This window comes from Apium graveolens, chromosome 9 (assembly GCF_009905375.1).
Source record: "Apium graveolens cultivar Ventura chromosome 9, ASM990537v1, whole genome shotgun sequence".
In the NCBI taxonomy this organism is placed as follows: Eukaryota; Viridiplantae; Streptophyta; class Magnoliopsida; order Apiales; family Apiaceae; genus Apium; species Apium graveolens.
The window spans coordinates 273,770,759-273,791,151 of record NC_133655.1 but is presented as its reverse complement, the minus strand read 5'-3'; the positions used below and the strand labels follow the sequence as shown (position 1 = coordinate 273,791,151).

The window sequence follows — 20,393 nt, the reverse complement described above, 5'->3', positions numbered from 1 at the left end:
ATATTTTAGGGGCAAAAAATTTGGCCTTTCAGAGGATATTGAGTGTCAATTATTTTGGCTTATTTGTGTCTAACTAAAAGAATTTCCTTTGGTTAGATTTTTACATAAAAGTTAATATTTCTACCTATCATATAATTATGTTATTAAATTGAATTTCGGTATTAATTAAATCTATATCTCTGATCGAAAATATTTAAGTGATGAAATTATTTTGTTATTTTAATTCAGGTGTGGTCTTTGAATAGAATGCTTGCTGGACTAGATTCGAAAGTCGAAGATTTGGATTAATGTACAAGTAGTCTGATCGAGCATATACTTCAGGTGGGTATTTTAACAGGATGGTTGATGGACGATGTACGAAAATCAAAATGTTGGATCCCTCAACAAGCAGTCTACTGGAGCAGAGATTTCAGATAAGTAATCGTATTTTATTTTATTTTTTGGGTGTTCTCTCTTCAGACCTTAAGGCGATATTGTCTAAGCTTCTGAGGCCATCACATGACCTTCGGTTAGATGATAAACTTTATTGTGTGAATAAAACTCCTTTTTTTCTCTTTTATATCTCGGTACAAGCTATATTCGAGATTACATATCTCACCGATAAAAAAAATACATTAGCAACGAATGCGTATTCTATATATGACGATTCTGTGGTATGTGTTTCTGGGTCAGCTACTAGCCTGCTACTTGCAAAAGCACAGAGTATATGGGTTAAAAAAGGGGTTAAAAATGATGTAGGGACCCACAACTCACATGGGTTGTTCTTGAGGTTTGTTATAATTAACAGTAATACGCATTGGGCGAATGCATTTTAAGTTTATATACTCTTATGCCAATTGCGTATCCTTTGTTATATATTTTTTAATCCTTACTTTAGATTGCATAATGCAGGTTACTACTCCTAAATGCGTATAGCATAATGCTCCGTTTTGATATGCGTAATTTGTCGGCTAAATTTGGCCAAGTATTCAGGATCTGTTATTTTGGTGATTTTTATTTTAAAATAGGCTATATTTATAATGACTAATATATTTTTATATTATTTAAATGTGTAATTATTGAATAATTAATTAAATAAAATATGTGTATTGGTTCTGTCAGGTGTGTGATGCTTATTATTAATTATGTGTAATTTATTAGAGTATGAAGATTAATCGTATAATTAATTGTTAACCGGTATTTTTTTGTTGTTACTTGTAAAAGAGATTTATTGAAGATTTATTTTCATAAATATTTGAATTGTTTCTAAAATTATTTTTATGATTTTATAATTTTAATAATTATTTTTGAGAATTTATAAAATTTACAAAATAATATTTTATCGATTATTTATTCCTAAATGATTTTCTAATTGTAATTATGAGTAAATTCAGTATTAAATTCTAGAATGCTTCAAAAATTATGAAACTCATATTTTATTAAGCTTGAAATATTTTAAGAATTTTAAAATTATTTCGGAAATTTTCTGGATTAAATTCACCCGCACGTTAAATCGTAAAATACGGGCATGATAAGCGATCCAAAAATGCTTTAAAATTTATAAAAAATTTATTTTATTAGTTTCTAATTATTCTGGGAATTTGAGAACTACTTTGAAATTTATCCGACTTATTTTTACCCGCAAGTTTGTATCGTTATTTGTATAAATCACGGGTGAAATTTTGCTTTCAGTTCAGAAAGGGAGTATGTGTCCTTTTAATGGACACGTGTCTTGTGCTCCCATTGTGTGGCAGAACTGCTGAGTTTATAAAAAAAAGAGAAAAAACAAAACAACAAAACAAAAATACATTAACACAGACACACAATCGAGCCTGTCTCTCTCCTTGCTCTCGATCAATCTCTGTTCTATATCTCTCTGATTTCCTCTTCCTCTCTTATTCCTCCCTTTCTGTGGTCGTCGCCATTCTCTTTTTTTACGGTAAGCCTCCGGCCCGTCTCCGGCGAACTCGCCGCCCTCATTTCTCGTTGTGCCCGCAATTTAGTTTTGAGTCTGCATAGCTATATACACACACATATACATGTGTGTGTATATGTATGTATTGTTGATTCATATTTTCTGATTCTGCAGCCTTGTTTGTGATGGAAAATTATTCGATTGTTGCCTTAGTTATTTGAAGTATTTTCTGAAAAATCCGAAAGAAATTTCGCTATGTTTATTCGAATTATTTTAGGAATATTCGAATGAATTCTTATGATTATTCAGATGATTTGATTATTGGGATATTAGTATTTCTTATCGATGAAATTCGTAATGGACATCCGAATTAATCGGGCACCGACGAATTTTATCGCCGTCGGCGATGAGCCTCGGCGAGCCGACGGTGGAATGTGATGATCATTCTGAGTCCTAAATTTATAAAAAATTTAAAATAAATAATATAGTTCATAAAGTTATTATTCGAAACGAAAAAGAGTTAATTATTTTAGAAGTCTTATTAGCGGTTGGGGTATGAAATTGGTTTGAATTGTGATTGTTGGTTGTTGTGACGTCGATTATGTTTCAACGGGTAGTCCGATAAACAAAGGAAATGCTGCCCGATTTTCGGGAAATTTGATCCAAAAATTCGGGGATGTATCCTCTATATATCGGGAATATCAGTCGAACGTATATATTTATATAATTATAAATATTTTGCGAGATCTACTTATGTATCATGATCGCATATTTTGTATGATAATTGACAACCCTATCTTATGCAGCGATGGTTGTACGTACTTTCTGAAAAAGATTATCGAACCAAGTTTTGAGTATGTGGACCTGATTGTTGTGTGTATTGCAATAATACGTATAATTACGAGTTGGGATATGATATCGCTCGGGTAGAGATAATAGTAAGGATATGTCAAGCATAACTAGTCATCTAATGTAGGGTATTTCGACTCTGTAGGTTTTAGTCGGAGGACCCGAAAGTTGACATCGGACTAGAGACAGCGTAGTGATAAGTCGACAAGCTCAGCAAGGTTCCAATCGAAGGACCTGAGTGTTGAAGTCGGATCCAGGATAGTCTATTAGTTAAACGATAAAGCCGAGCGTCCAAATCAGTTCAAGGTCAATCAGTGATAATTATAAAGATCTGCAAGGCAAGTATCCCTGACCATACTCTTATGGTTCATTATATATGAATAGACTGTTGTTTTAGTCTCGTACAGGAACAGAAAATGTTTTAAGTTACGTATCCCATGTATTTTAAAATGTTGTTTTAAATCTGTTTTGGGGAGAAGTAACTTCTGAAAGTACCCATCTCTAAAATGTAATTGAAATGGAAAAGAGGTTTTGAATAGTGTGGTGTAACATAATTATTTTTAACAAGAGATAGGTAAAAGTGATTTTGAAAACTGGATAAAACAAATCAAATATTAGATAACATTGCGTAGGTGGCTAATTCGGTTGTGCACCCTATCTTCACCGATTAGTCCAACATAGTTAATCAGAGAACTAGCTAGTCTCTACGGATCCGATTAATTTATGTGAAAGCCCGATCAACTTTCCTAGATAATTAGTGTGATAGCCCGACCAACTATCCTAGATAACTTGTGTGGAGGCCTGATCAGCCGACCCTAGATAACATCCAATGTATATCTGATTTTAGTTTTGTGGTTTCCGTAACGGAACAGATGAATTGGTGGTTCCAGAAATGGAACGGTGGTTTGGAAATAAAAATAGCATGCTAAAATTGGCCTCTGGTATTTACACACAGCACACGACTGATGATGTTGTTTTACAGAGCATGCTAGTTCTTGATATCCGGTTTATAAAATGTTTTACTTGTTTTTGTAACAAGTTATCAATTCTGTTCATATAACTGTTTTATCATAAATTGTTTTATTTATTATTCATATAGTGGTACTGCTGGGCAATTGATTGCTCACCCTTGCAGAATGTTTTGTATATATGTATTGCAGATGCCTAAGAGACTCTTTCGTCGTAGTCAGGGCAAAATTCCAGTTCTTTCCATACCAGAATCCTCTGAGGTAGCTGTGTCAAACCATAGATAGTCTGCTGAGTTGCTATATTAAGTTAGTTATGTCAGGATTGTTGTAGTAAGTAGGTTTTGTAATAGTTGTAACCTAAGTCATACTTAAACCTGGAAAAGATCTTGGTTGATGGGTCGTGTTTATGTATTAATATTGAATTGGATTATATTATGTTTGTTATTACTGTTGGTTGGTGACGTCAACTCCTGACCCCGGGGTTGAGGCCATCACAGTTGGTATTAGAGCTACAGGTTTGAGTCCCTGATTTAGGTTAGGAGTAGAGTCAAAAGAGTGTAGAAAGGTTTATATAAAGGTGTGAGTCGGCAACTCAATCAGAGGAGCGAGTCTAAGATTTCAGTCGAGGGTTTCAAAGGCGTAACCCCGACATCTATTGAGGATTGGCTGGAACTGCCCTAGCTTTTAGTACGTCTCCCTCGTATATATGTATTATTGGCAATATCCGATAGAGGTTCCTAGTTTCCCCTCTCGAGAAAACGAGTCTGATCATGAGAGTTCAGCTTCTGAGCAGACCCTTGATGTGTCAGCTGAAGAGACACCAATGTTATTTGTAAATATCGCATTTTCTATGTCAAGGGATGTTACTGGACCTAGTGTGTGACCTTGGTGAGTTCAGATAGTATGATAGTAGTCGGCGGCTGCTATAACAACCAAGTCTCAAGGTGTATGTGGACCAGTACTGTTGTTTATATCTTGAGCCCTTACATGTATTTCTTGATACACATTTTGTTTCTAGAGTAATTGTTTACCATCTAATAAGTTGCTTGTTTTTCCGTAAGAAAGTCAAACTCGAAGCAAGCAACTTAAGGTTTTGTTGATTTCATCATAAACCAGATTTCCCCTCCCTATCCATTAATTTTTAATTTAAAAGTTGCTTCTTACCTCAGTAATTCTATCGGTTGATTGGGGCAGACAATGCATAAGAGTTGACTATTTGTCTGTGTGACAAAGGGTCTGGTGGGACGCCACCGAATTATGTGTTGTACACTATGCGATACTAAGACTGGCCATCTTATGTACTTGTATGCTTGCTCTCAGTCATATCTATATCTTCTTCACTTTTCCTCCCTTTATAATTGATTCCCTGATTTCGAAATTCCATGACAATGAATTCGTCAGTAACCTCTGTAGTTAGACAGTCCTAGTTATTGAGGGTAACAAAAGTTGACTGTCAGGAGAAATATAAGTTCTATATCGGGTTGCTATTTTCAGAAATAAAGATAGCAAAGAGGATTCAGGATCCAATAGCGAAGGTTGCAGCTTTAGAAAAGTTAACTCAAAGGTAGATGAGTCATTTATAGGAGATATGAAATCATCTTTGGAGGAATGGTTGGTTGAAATTCGGACTGGTGGGCTCAGCAGAGTCCAGAGTTCCTTAAGTTCGACTCGGTTTACTAGTTGATCTTTGTAGTTGGTGGCTGATATAGTCAGCCCAGTTGTGTGGTCTATCAGATTAATTATTGTTCCACTTAAGTAGTGGTGGGACGTTAATCAGTTGTTATATTGAGAAGCTATACTATATTGTCCAGTACCTTTATATTCAAGTTTTCCTGCATTGTTGTTGATTCTGCTACTGTCATTGTTGCTATTGTTGCTAGGGTTGTTAATCTAGTTATCTTTTATAAATGGATCCTGATACTAAAGACATGGGTACTTTGATTGGGTAGCATTTTCCTGATACAGGTGCACCGTTTGAACGATGATATTTTCTGTTATACATTCTCATTATGTTTTTGAATAAATTCCCTGCTATATTTCAGGAAAATGCCACACTACCCAATCTAAAGGAAATAATAGTAGTTTTGCTGAGGGTCCAGCTATAAATGAAATTCTAGATTTGTTGCGCCAGCAGCAACAACAACAACTGCAGTTAATCCAATAGATTCAGCAACAGCAACATCAGCAAAGAGAGCCAAATCAAACTATTAGTTTTAAGTCCTTTCAGTCTGTTAAGACCCCAGAGTTTAAGGGTGAAGTGGACCCTATTGTTGCCAGAAATTGGCTTAAGGACATGGAAAAAGCTTTTACCCTCACTCAAATAAGTGATGATCTTAAGACGGATTATGCGAGCTATTTTCTTAAGGGTGAGGCAAATTATTGGTGGAAATCCACTCGTGTGTTGGAAAGAGAAGGTCCTGTTTCTTGGACCATATATACAGAATTGTTCTTGGAGAAGTATTTTCCAGATTATCTACAGAATCAGTTGGAAGTCGAGTTTTTAGAATTGAAACAAGATGGAAGGAGTGTGTTAGAATATGAGGCCAAGTTTAAGGAATTAACCCGATTAGATCCTGAGTATGTATGTACGAAAACCTATAAGGCAAGGAGGTTTCAACAAGAGTTGAAGCCTGAAATTTGCAGTGGAGTTGTGGTGTTGCAACTCAAGACATATCCTTCCGTAGTTTAGGTCGCCCTATTAATTGAGAGTGATCAGAAGTTGGTCGTCAAGGAAAAGGGTGATAAGAAGAGGAAGTCTGAGGGTGTTATTGACAAAGCGGATCAAGGAAAATCCAGTCACAAGTTTCAGAAACAGTTTGGCCGAAATAGGAATAAAAGATTCAGGAGACAGAGTTTCTCTCAGGCTAGGCCCAGTGCTACCTTAGTTGCTTCCACTTCAGCTCAATCAGTCAAGTCGACAGTGGATTGTAAGTCATATGGTAGGAGACATAGTGGTCCGTGCAAAAAGGATATTCAATGTTTTAAATGTGGTAATAGGGGTCATTACGCATCGGAATGCAAGCCATAAAATCCATGAGTTACTTGTTACAATTGTGGGAAGGTTGGGCATATTGTAAGGAGCTGTAAAGTGGCTACTCAAGGTACTACATCCCAAGGACCAGCATCCAGCACAGCTAGGGGTAGAACCTTCAAAATGACCAAAAGATCTAACGCCTAGGACTCGGACGTAGTCACAGGTATGATTTCTCTCAACTCCGAACCTGTTAAAGTTTTGTTTGATTCAGGAGCGTCTAAGACCTTCATATCAAAGGAATGTGTGAATAAAATAGATTTGATGTTGGGTGACTTAGCTTAGCCCTTAACCATAGAAGTGGCCAATCAGGACAGAATTTCAGTGAGTCAATTATGTCTTAAGTGTCAATTAGAAATCCACGTGCATTTTTTCGGTTAATTTGATACCCTTTGAGCTAGGAGGGTTCAATGTGATTCTAGGAATGGATTGGTATTCCCAACATAAGGCAAATATTGACTGTAAGAAAAAGAAGATTGTGATGTTTACGGGGGTTAACCTTGGGGTGAATTATCAAGGATAAAGGCAGGAAAAGAATTTCTCTCGATATTGAAGGTAAAGAAACTGTTTAGACACGGGTGTGAGGCTCATTTAGCCCACATAGTAGACATTGAGAAAGAGGCACCTAATTTCGACGAGATTATAATAGCCAAGGAATTTCCGGACATCTTTTCAGACGAGTTACCAGGATTGCCAGCAGATCGTGAGATTGATTCTTCTACTGACTTAATACCCGGAGCCAAATCAGTGTCAAAGGCTCCATATTGGATGGTCAGTAGGAATGAAAGAATCTGTTAGGCAACTGCAAGGGTTATTGGTTCTGAGAGTGATCATACTAGGTGTATCCCCATGGGGAGCACCAGTGTTGTATATGGAAAAGAAGAATGAAAGTATGAGATTATGTACTGATTAACGGAAGTTTAACAAGTTGAAAAATAGGAATAAGTAACCCCTACCTAGAATTGATTTCTTATGTGATCTAATTAAAGGAGCGTGTTGATTTTCAAAGGTTGACCTAAGATCAGGCTACCATCAGTTAAAGGTTAAGCCTGAGGTCATACCAAATACTGCGTTTAAAAGGAGATATGGTCATTACGAGTTTCTGGTGATGTTATTTGGACTAGTAAATGCACCAGTCGCCTATAAGGATTTAATGAACATAGTGTATAAGGAGTACTTGGATAAGTTATAATTGTATTTATTTATAACATCTCGCCCATTCAAAGACTAAGGAAGACCAAGTCGAACACCTGAAGATATATATGTGAAGGGTTGAAAAGTAGAAACTGTATTCTAAGCTTCAAAAGTATGAATTTTGGTCAAGATTGATTAAGGACTACGATTGTTTGATTAACTACCACCCAGGCAAGGTCCATTTAGTGACAGATGTCTTAATTAGAAAATAAAGATTGAATATCATTAAGGTTGCTGAAGAATTAGAAAAGGATTTGGGGAAGTTAGAAAAATTGAAGTTCGAATACCCGAAGGTGATAAGGAGCAATTATATGAGATTATTTCCAGCCTTAACTGTTGAAAAGGATTAAGAGGTGTCCGGATGAAGTTGTGGATCAAGGATTAGATAGTTTAACTGGGAAGGGAAATTGTACTTAAAAGGGAAGCACTAAGACGTACCAGAATTCGAAATAGAACTTTTGGTAACCAGGAATGTTTGAGAACTAAGTAGAAGATGAATACCGCCTACCATCCTCAGACGGATGGTCAAAGTAGAAGGACAATTTAAACGATAGCAAATATATTGAGAGTATGTGCTTTGGATTTTAAGGGAAACTGAGATGATCATTTGTCGTTAATAGAGTTCTCCTATAATAATAATTAATATGTCAGCATTAAAATGCCACCTTACGAAGCCTTGTATGGACGTAAGTGTAGGTCCCACTTTATTGAGATGAAGTGGGAGAAAAGAAGTTGTCAAGTCCTAAGTTAATTCAGCACAACAAGGACGCAGTAGTGTTGGTTTGGAAAAGAGTTGAAGCATCTCATGATAAACAAAGAAAGAGTGCGGACTTATATCGAGAAAATATGGATAGAGGAATAAGATTGTTTCTATTTTTAGAAATGTCACCTTGAAAAAGATTGGTCAGGTTCAGACAGAATGACAAGCTAAGTCCTAGGTAAATCAGACCGTTCGAGGTATTGAGAAAAGTAGGTAAAGTTGCCTATGAATCGGCGCTGCCACCGCAGCTGCAGCATGTTCATTGTTAGGAATATGTTGTGAACTTGATGATAAGTTAAACAAAACACCTTAGTAGATTTAACTTAGTGAATTTTGTAGCTCTCGACGGATGATCTAATATAGTCTCGACGGATGAACCTTATAGTCCCGACGGATGACAATTTGACATCCATCGAGAGTGTAGCTTATGTAAAAAATAAGTACTGTAGCACATTCCTGCAAACAACATGTTTTAGTCTAGTAGATTGTATAGGGTTTTCTAAGTCATGTTGACTACTAGATTGATATGCAGAATAGGTTGACCAATTGTAAATATGAGATGTCTTGTAATTATGTTTAAGTGAAATAACGTCAAGTGGCAGATAGACTCTCGACGGATGATCTACAAGACTCCTGACGGATGACAAACATAGTCCTAACGGATGATCAAATTTAAAATAGCTGTTGACAATGACAACACAGTCACATGTGTTGGGTGTGTTGAGTGGCATTTATGACACTTTATAATGCTCTAATAAGCTTTGAATTGATGCATTTGTACTCAAGTTGTAAAGTGTTTTAACGTGTTTTCAAGTGTTTTTGCATTTCAGACATTATCTAGGTAATCAGGTGAATTAGCCTTGTTTTGGTGCTAATTTGGTGTCAAGGTGGTGTTGGAATAAAAGCTCGTTGAAGCCGGCTCAAATCTGCAAGAAAAATGAAGAAGTTGATTTCTGGCAGAAGCCCAGAGCACCTGTGCTAATCAAGCGCGCGGCCGCGCCCTAAGTACAGAAAGCTAGCGTGCCCGCGCTGATCAAGCGCGCGGCCGCGCCGTGTCGGGATGGCAGAATCCTGTTTCCACTTAGTTTCTGAGAGAAAGAATTCTACACTGCATGGGGCTGCTATAAAAACAACTTTAGTTCATTTTTAATAATATATCAAGCTAGAGACATATCAAGGAGAGCCGTAAAAAGACCGTTTAGCACAATTCAACGAAGACAAAGAATATCTTATTTTTACTTGTGAATCTTTGTTTTAAGTTGTAACTTGGAAGCTAGTTTTCTTATTTTATGAACCTTACTCTTGTTTCATACTTAGTTTGTTTATTTGTTATAAAGACTACGTTTGTTATATCATGCTTTCATCGGAACCCACTTTGTTGATGAGTCCGATCATGGGCTAATCGTTATCGTGGGGTTCTAGCGGATTTATTTATGGATTTCTTTAGTTAAATTATTTTTATGCCTTAGTATGTGGTGATTGTATGATAACCTAGTATTGGTTGTGCGTATTCGTCTTATGAGCGTCGCGAACTTGTAAGATAGTGTGTTAATTCTTAATGAAGTGAAAGTGAATTTAAGGATTTAGAACTTTCCATGCTAGCATAGGTTCATGTATTGTTATGCATGATTCGTAGGTAATTTTAACCATCTTACTTGCCCTGTGTAATCAAGATAGATGACTTGTGCTTAAACCGTTATGTTGTCAAATTCTATAGACATATAGGGTCTCAATATAATTGGTGTCTATTCAGCTTCTATCTCTTTTATGGATATCTGGTAGTATGGTAATCGTGCAACGAATGTTGGCGGTTATCAGTTTCATGTTATCTGATTAGTGTCATCACCATTGCATGCTAAGGTTAAGAACAATAAGGCTATTGAATGAAGTAATTAATGAAGTTAGAATCCCATGTTGTCATATATATTAATTCAGTCAATCTTATTCTCGTAGCTATAATTGTTAGTTTAATTCTTAGTTATAAACAACCACAATTTGTTATCGTCTTAGCATTGAATAATAACCAGACATTGTTGCTTAAGTTCATAAATTAATTAGTTAACAAAAAGCCAGTCTCTGTGGGAACGAACTAGAAAGAATTCTATATTACTTGGGAACGCGTATACTTGCATGTATTATTAGCGCGTATTTAGCGACTAACAAGTTTTTGGCGCCGCTGCCGGGGACTGCAGTGTTAATTTTTAGTTTATGTATTTTCCATCAGTGGTCGTTAAAGTTCATTGACTCGGACATTGTTACTTATCTGTTTCCTTGTCTTATTTCTGGTGATCTAGCGAGTGTGTATGCATACGCGTTCTCGGACTCATAAGAGAAATATGGATCAAGCCGAGGAAGAAGCGATAGTGGTTCGTAGGGAAGTTTGCAAGGACGAAGAGAAGGTAGAGGAAAAAGAAAAAAGTTGAAGAACCAGTTGTACTAGCGATGGGAGATCAAGCAGAAAATCCGAAGGCTTTGATGGACTATTCTCAGCCTAAGATACATGATATTCAGTCTAGCATCATCAGACCAGCCATCAGGGCTAACACTTTTGAGATCAAGTCAAGCACGATTCAGATGATACATAACTCAGTTCAGTTTGGGGGTTCTCCTACAGAAGACCCCAACATGCACATCAGGGATTTCATCGAGATCTGCGACACTTTCAAATTCAATGATGTGACTGAAGATGCTATCAAGATGCGACTCTTCCCATTCTCTCTAAGGGACAAGGCTAAGTGCTGGTTATATTCTCTACCACCAGGGTCTATCACCACATGGGAGGATCTTGCGCAAAAGTTTCTCACTAAATTCTTTCCTATGGCGAAGACTTCTGCAATCAGGAATGCTCTTACTCAGTTTGCTCAGCAAATAGGAGAATCTCTATGTGAGGTTTGGGATCGATATAAAGAGATGCTAAGGAAGTGCCCACACCATGGCATGCCTAATTGGATGATTATAAACTGTTTCTACAATGAGTTGGGTGCTACTTCTAGACCCATGCTTGATGCAGTATCAGGAGGAGCCTTGTGGGCTAAGAGCTATACTAAAGCTTATGAACTTATTGAACTGATGGCTGCTAATGAATACCAGAATTCTTCCCAAAAGCTGACTCAGGGAAAAGTCGCAGGAATTCTGGAGTTGGACGCAGCAACTGCTATCGCTGCCCAACTTAAGGCGTTGACGATGAAGGTGGACACTTTGACTAATTATGGAGTTAATCAAATCGCTAGTGTCTGCGAGCTTTGTGCTGGTGCCCATGAGACTGATCAGTGTGTAATTTGTAGTGAATCCGCTCAGTTCGTAAGCAACTTCCAGCGATCGCAGCAACCAGTGCCAGCCACCTATCATCCCAACAACCGCAATCATCCAAATTTCAGCTGGAGCAATGCTCAGAATACAGTTCAACAGCCTTATCAGCAGTATCCAGCTAAACAGTACAACCCCACTGGTTTTCAACAACCACAGTATGCTCCTAGACAATAACTTCAGTTGTAGCAAGCTAATGAAAAATCTGAATTAGAGGAGCTGAAGTTTATTTGTGCAAGAGTCAAGCTATTTCTATCAAGACCTTGGAAAATCAAATTGGGAAAATTGCCAATGCCTTGCTAAATCGTCATCCTGGTATACTACCTAGTGACACTGAAGTGCCAGGAAAGAGGGAAGCTAAGGAGCAGGTAAAGGTAATCACTTTGAGGTCTGGAAAGGTTGCGAATCCCGAACAAACTCAAGAGTTGACTGAAGAAGCTGGGGATGAGAAAGAAGTAGAGCAGCAGGTTGAAGAAGTGGAACCAAGGAAGACTATTGTTGAGCACACTCCTCCCGAGGACAATACAGGGGAGAAACAGATTTATCCTCCACCGCCTTTCCCTAAGCAGCTGCAGAAGAAAAAGCTGGACAAGCAATTTGAGAAGTTTCTGGAGGTGTTCAAGAAACTTCATATCAAAATACCTTTCGCTGAGGCTCTTGAGCAGATGCCTAGTTATGCAAAGTTTATGAAAGGTATTCTCTCTCGAAAAGTGAAGCTAGATGATTTAGAGACTGTCGCTCTCACGGAGGAATGCAGTGCTGTACTGCAACAGAAGTTGCCTCCGAAGCTTAAAGATCCAGGAAGCTTAACTATTCCGTGTACTATTGGAAAAGTGTCTTTTGATAGATGCTTATGTGACTTGGGAGCTAGCAATAATCGGATGCCTTTGTCAATATTCAAGCAGTTAGACTTGCCGGATCTAAAACTGACTTATATGACCTTGTAGTTGGCCGATCATTCTATTACATATCCACGAGGTATTGTGGAGGATATTTTGGTCAAGGTTGATAAACTCATCTTCCCTGCTGATTTCGTCATTCTTGATTTCGAGGAAGATAAGAAGATTCCCATAATTTTGGGAAGACCTTTTTTGGTAACTGGCCGAACTTTGATAGATTTGTTGAAGGGTGAGTTTACGATGCGAGTTCTGGATCAGGATGTTACTTTTAATGTGTTCAATGCTATGACATTTCCTACTGATAATGAGGAGTGCTTTAAAGTGGAGTTGGTCGATTCTGTGGTTACGTCAGAATTTGATCAATTGCTAAGGTCTGATGCTTTAGAGAAGACCTTATTGGGAAATTCTGATAGTGAAGATGACGAAGGTAAAGAATAATTGTAATATTTGAATGCTTCTCCCTCGAAAAGGAAGATTAATATGCCTTTTGAAGCTCCTACTCTTGAGCTTAAGCCTTTACCTGAGCATTTGAGGTATGTATTTTTAGGTGATGCATCTACTTTGTCTGTTATTATTGCATCTGACCTTTCAGGTAGTGACGAGGAAAAACTTCTGAGGATTCTGAGAAGTTCAAATCGGAAATTGGCTGGGCTATAGCAGATATCAAGGGAATCAGCCCTTCTTACTGCATACATAAAATTCTACTAGAGGAAGGTAGCAAGCCTACGGTTGAGCAGCAAATAAGGCTCAATCCGATCATGAAGGAAGTAGTGAAGAAAGAAATTCTTAAATGGCTAGATGCAGGGATCATCTATCCTATTTCTGACAGTTCATGGGTAAACCGGGTTCAATGTATGCCAAAGAAAGGTGGAATTACTGTGGTAGAAAATGAGAAGAATGAGCTTATTCCTACAAGAACAGTCACGGGGTGGAGAGTTTGCATGGATTATAGGAAGCTGAACAAAGCCACTAGGAAGGATCACTTCCCTTTGCCCTTCATTGATCAGATGCTTGATAGGCTGGATGGGCATGAGTATAACTATCTTCTGGATGGCTATTCGGGTTACAATCAGATTTGTATCGCTCCTGAAGATCAGGAGAAAACTACCTTCACTTGTCCATTTGGTACTTTTGCCTTCAGACGAGTTTCTTTTGGTCTGTGCGATGCACCAGCCATATTTCAGGGATGTATAATGGCCATTTTTTCTGATAAGATTGGCCAGAATGTGGAGGTGTTCATGGACGACTTCTCAGTCTTTGGCGATTCTTTTGATCAATGCTTGCAAAATCTTGGACAAGTTCTCAAGAGGTGTGTTGAGACCAATTTGGTTCTCAATTGGGAGAAATATCACTTTATGGTGCGACATGGCATTATTCTTGGGCACAAGGTTTCTAGTAAAGGTCTTGAGATGGACAAGGCCAAGGTGGGGGTCATTGAGAATCTTCCTCCACTCATTTCTGTTAAGGGAATTCACAGTTTTCTTGGTCATGCGGGTTTCTATAGGCGTTTCATCAAAGACTTTTCTAAGATTTCGAAGCCATTGTGCAGTTTGCTAGAAAAAGATGTTTCTTTCAAGTTTGATGACGAGTGCCTTACAGCTTTTGAGACATTGAAGAAGAGTTTAATCACGGCACCTGTCATAACTGCACCTGATTGGAGCCAACCTTTTGAGATGATGTGTGATGCAAGTGACTATGCGATAGGAGCAGTTCTTGGGCAGAGGAAGAACAACATATTTCATGTGGTCTACTATGCTAGTAAGACCCTAAATGGTGCTCAACTGAATTATACTACTACGGAGAAAGAACTTTTGGCTATTGTCTATGGTTTTGAGAAATTTCGATCTTATCTACTTGGGACTAAGGTGACATTTTTCACTGATCACGCCGCAATTTAATATCTCGTCTCAAAGAAGGACTCGAAGCCTAGATTGATTAGATGGGTTCTTTTGCTCCAAGAATTTGAACTAGAGATCAAGGACAGAAAAAGGACTGAAAATCAAATCGCTGATCATCTCTCGCGTTTGGAGAACCCTAATGCTACTTCATTGGATAAGACATTGATAAATGAGTCTTTTCCTGACGAGTAGCTGTTTGGAGTGCAAGAAGAAGAACCGTGGTTTGCAGATATTGTGAACTACCTTGTGAGTAATATCATGCCTCATGACTTATCTTATGCTCAAAGGAAGAAGTTTCTACATGAAGTGAAGAGGTATATGTGGGATGAGCCGTTTCTTTTTCGACAAGGAGCTGACCAAATCATTAGGAGATGTATTCCTTACAGCGAAACGGGGGGGGGGGGATCTTGCGAGATTGCCACTCAACGGCTTATGGAGGACATTATGGTGGAGAAAAGATAGCAGCTCGTATTCTTCAGGCAGGTTTCTTTTGGCCGACCTTGTTTAAAGATGCTCAATAGTTCATTTTGAAATGTGATCGATGTCAACGTGTGGGTAATATGTCTAAGAGGGATGAGATGCCTCTTAATATGCTTTTCCAGGTTGAGGTATTCGATGTTTACGGAATTGACTTCATGGGGCCATTCGTCTCATCTTGTAACAATCAGTATATCTTGTTGGCGGTTGATTACGTGTCAAAATGGGTTGAAGTTAAGGCGTTGCCAACGAACGAAGCAAAAATGGTGCTTAATTTTCTTCACAAGCAGATATTCACAAGGTTTGGAACTCCAAGAGTCATAATCAGTGATGAGGGGTCGCATTTTTGCAATCGCAAATTCACTGCTATGATGTAAAGATATAATGTGAATCATCGCATTGCTACGGCTTATCATCCTCAAATGAATGGTCAAGCTGAGGTGTCTAACAGAGAGATCAAGTGCATTTTAGAGAAAGTGGTGTGTCCATCAAGGAAAGATTGGTCTTTGAAGCTTGATGAAGCTGTTTGGGCTTATAGAACAGCTTACAAAACTCCATTGGGAATGTCGTCATTTCATTTGGTTTATGGTAAAGGATGTCATTTGCCTGTGGAGCTCGAGCATAAGGCATATTGGGCTTTGAAGAAATTGAACCTGGACTTGGATGCAGCTGGAAAGAAGAGGATGCTTCAATTGAATGTACTCGACGAGTTTCGACTTCAAGCTTATGAGAACAACAAAATGTACAAGGAAAAAGTCAAGAGGTGGCATGATAGGGGCCTAGTGCTCAAAGCATTTGTGCCGGGGCAACAAGTTCTTTTATTCAACTCTCGTCTTCGTCTTTTCCCGGGAAAGTTGAATTCAAGATGGTCAGGGCCGTTTATTGTCAAAACTGTGTTTCCACATGGAGCGGTGGAAATTTTTTAGAATGATCCAGGCCAGGCATTCAAGGTTAATAGTCAGAGGTTGAAGCATTACTATGGTGACACGGAAAACCGCGAGGTGGTTAGTGCCGTTTTATTGTCCATTTGATCAAGATTCTACGTTGAGCTAACGACGTAAAACAATCGCTTCTTGGGAGGCAACCCAAGTATGTTGTACATTAGTAGGTAGAGGAAGCAAGAAGAGAGGAGAAAAACACAAAAAAAATCAGAAAAAGAAAAAATTTCAGGGCCAACTATAGAAGCTGGGCGCGCCCGCGCCGTTTTTCCAGTAACCAAGCGCGCACGCGGACCTAGCGCGCAGCCGCGCCGATTTTCCAAAGAGTGAGCACGGCAGCGCTGTCCTAGCGCGCGGCCGCGCCATGTCCCTATTCGAAAAAAAATAAAACAGCAGTTTATAAGGTAATTTCGGGACTTTTACTCCAAAATCAATTCCAACCCGATTTTTACTCTTCCACATCCCATAATTTCCTCTCCAATCAAAACCATTATTCCCACGATTCCCATAATTAATTCCCACTTCTATTCCTTATAGAATTCTCACCTCTCCACCTATAAATACATACACTTATACACCACTTCTCCACCAATTCACAAACTCTCAAACAAAAATTCTCTCTAAACACCTAAACTTTTATTCTCTCTTCTTCAATCCCGATGGCACCCAAGAGACAAAGAACACAAGTAAGCAGTAGCACCACCGATTCTTCATCTGCGGGTGGTGTGAGGCCCAGGTTTTCTACTCCTGAGGCTGAGGAGGAGTACACGAGGCTTCTCTCGAAGCCTATTGCTAAGGAGCGGGGTTTTCTGCCATTAGGGAACGATGGTAAGATGTTGGAGATAATTCTTAAGATGGGTTGGGTTCCTTTTTGTAAGGCTCCCGCTGCTGTGCCCATGAGTGTTGTGAGAGAGTTCGATATCAACGCTAAGGCGGAGAAGAATGGCTTCACGGTGGTTAGGGGGATGAATGTCGAGTACAGTGCCGATGCTATTAGGAGGGTGATTGAGCAGCCTGCGAGAAAGCCCAATCAGGACACTTGGAACAATAAGACTCCCGAGGAATTCAACTTGGATCTGATTATTGCAAGTCTGTGTGTGCCTGAGACTCACTGGAAGTTCAAGAGGGGCACTACTGATTACTCCACGTTCCCTGCGTCGTGCATGAATAGGTTTGCACGAGCTTGGAACTCGTTTATTTGTGCTAACATCATGCCATCTTCGCATGTGCATGAGATTACTGTGGAGCGTGCTCGTCTGCTATTGGGTATTCTTCAGGGTGATTACATTGATTTGGGGATGGTGATTTATCAGGGGATTCTGAGATTCTGGAGAGGAGGTACTACAAGTGTTATTCCGTATGCGTCCGTTGTGACGAAGTTGTGCATGGTGGTTGGTGTTCATTGGCCAGCACATGAGCAGCTGCAGCTTCCCAGTGCTCCTATTGATAGTTCTACGCTGCATAACATGGTTTAGTGGTATGGCGGCAAGCCCGATCCTAAGGGGCTTGGGTACTCTTATGATCATCTACCAGGTAATAGGCCCATAGAGGCTGCTACTGCGGGAGGTTCTCAGCATGCCCGTCGAGCATCTTGGAGAGCTTAGTATGGAGAGGAGGCTGGTCCATCGTAGCAGGAGCAGGAGCAGATATGGGAGATGGTTTGAGTTCGACACAGTTTAGGTGTCTCGCGAGGAGGATGGATGCGATGCACGACATCCATAGTCGGTTTGCACATGATCTCACCCAGGCACTTGGGACTGTATTTAGAGCTACCGGAGTTGACATCCAGTGGCTAGTATTTGGTGAGGACTCCTTGTATCTGCCTCCTGACACGCCTGACACTCTACCCGTTGATATAGTTGTGATAGTATATATGTAAGCAGTTGCACACACGCACGTCTCTAGTTTATAATTTGATTTATGAGGTTTAACTGAACTTTATGCGAGTAACTGCATTTGCTGAGGTGTTGCTTGTTGATTGGTTTAGTTATTCTATGGGGATCGTTGCATTCATGTAGTTGCATTCATGCATTTTTATTTTCTTATTCTTTGAGTCTGTTTATGCTTGAGGACAAGCATCGGAATTAGTTTGGGGGTATGTTGAGTTGCATTTATGACACTTTATAATGCTATAATAAGCTTTGAATTGATGCATTTGTACTCAAGTTATTAAGTGTTTTAACGTGTTTTCAAGTGTTTTTGTATTTCAGGCATTATCTAGGTAATCAGGTGAATTAGCATTATTTTGGTGCTAATTTGGTGTCAAGGTGGTGTTTGAATAAAAACTCGTTGAAGCCGGCTCAAATCTAAAAGAAAAATGAAGAAGTTGATTTCTGGCAGAAGACCAGCGCGCCCGGGCTGATCAAGCGCGCGGCCGCTCCCAAAGTACAGAACGTCAGCGCGCCCGCGCTGATCAAGCGCGCCCGCGCTGATCAAGCGCGCCCGCGCTGATCAAGCGCGCGCCCGTGCCGTGTCGGGATGGCAGAATCTTGTTTCTACTTAGTTTCTGAGAGAAAGAATTCTACACTGCATGGGGCTGCTATATAAACAACTTTAGGTCATTTTTAATAATATATCAAGCTAGAAACATATGAAGCAGAGCTGTAAGAAGACCGTTTAGCACAATTCAACGAAGACGAAGAAGATCTTGTTTTTACTTGTAAATCTTTGTTTTAAGTTGTAACTTGGATGCTAGTTTTCTTATTTTGTAAACCTTACTCTTCTTTCATACTTGGTTTGTTTGTTCGTTATAAAGACTACATTTGTTACATCATGCTTTCATCGGAACCCACGTTGATGATGAGTCCGATCATGGGCTAATCGTTATCATGGGGTTCTAGCGGATTTATTTATGGATTTCTTTAGTTAAATTATTTTGATACCTTAGTATGTGGTGATTGTATGATAACCTAGTATTGGTTGTGCGTATTCGTCTTATGAGCGTCGCGAACTTGTAAGATAGTGTGTTAATTCTTAATGAAGCGAAAGTGAATTTAAGGATTTAGAACTTGCCATGCTAGCATAGGTTCATGTATTGTTATGCATGATTCGTAGGTAATTTTAACCATCTTACTTGCCCTGTGTAATCAAGATAGATGACTTGTGCTTAAACCGTTATGTTGTCAAATTTTATAGACATATAGGGTCTCAATATAATTGGTGTCTATTCAGCTCCTATCTCTTTTGTGGATGTCTGGTAGTATGGTAATCGTGTAACGAAAGTTGGCGATTATCAGTTTCGTGTTATCTAATTAGTGTCATCACCATTGTAAGCTAAGGTTAAGAACAATAAGGCTATTGAATGAAGTAATTAATGAAGTTAGAATCCCATTTTATCATATATATTAATTCAGTCAATCTTATTCTCGTGGCTATAATTGTTAGTTTAATTCTTAGTTATAAACAACCTCAATTTGTTATCATCTTAGCATTGAATAATAACCATACATTGTAGCTTAAGTGCATAAATTAATTAGTTAACCAAAGCCAGTCTCTGTGGGAAGAACTAGAAAGAATTCTATATTACTTGCGAACGCGTGTACTTGCGTGTATTATTAGCGCGTATTTAGCGACTAACAGGGTATTTGTAAAAGGAATGTGGCAGCCTGTTAAGCATGATTTTGAGAACAAAGAAGCATTACCATTTCCATGCAATTGTGAAGATATTCAAAGATGCTGGAATAGAGTAGTGAAGTAGCATGGAGTTAGACTAGATATGTTTTATTTTATTATCTTGTCTTACTGTCATGTAAACTTGGTGATATATAAACCAAGTGTAGCAAGTAGAACAATTAACGAAGCAATTACATTTCTCAAAGAAACAGATAAGGCAACATTTGTAAGAATTTCTCTGTAGTTTTATTTGTTCAACTTGTAAGCAGTTGTGAGCTATTCAAAGCGTCACAGAGTTCTCAATTTGATATATATATCTCTGGTGGATACATTCAAATCCACCAGAAAGTTTTAAAGCTTGTGTTTTATTACTTAGTGTTTTGATTTCTACTATTCTTTTATTCCTCATTACTGTAAATCAAACACAGTTATATATATTAAATTAGAACAGTTTTATAATCTCAAAAAGAAGCCAGAATTACATTCAACCCCCTTCTGTAATTCTTGTTGTATTATTAGGGATAACAATTGGTATCAGAGCAAGCTCTTGAAGAACAAAGAGTATAA

General features: G+C 38.6%; 1 non-coding gene across 1 annotated transcript; it reads right to left on the bottom strand.

The window, feature by feature from the left end:
* Nucleotides 1-11,528: 11,528 nt before the first annotated feature.
* Nucleotides 11,529-11,635, bottom strand: LOC141688694 (small nucleolar RNA R71). The gene has a single exon (XR_012562127.1). It is a non-coding gene; the product is annotated as a small nucleolar RNA R71 (small nucleolar RNA).
* Nucleotides 11,636-20,393: the final 8,758 nt, after the last annotated feature.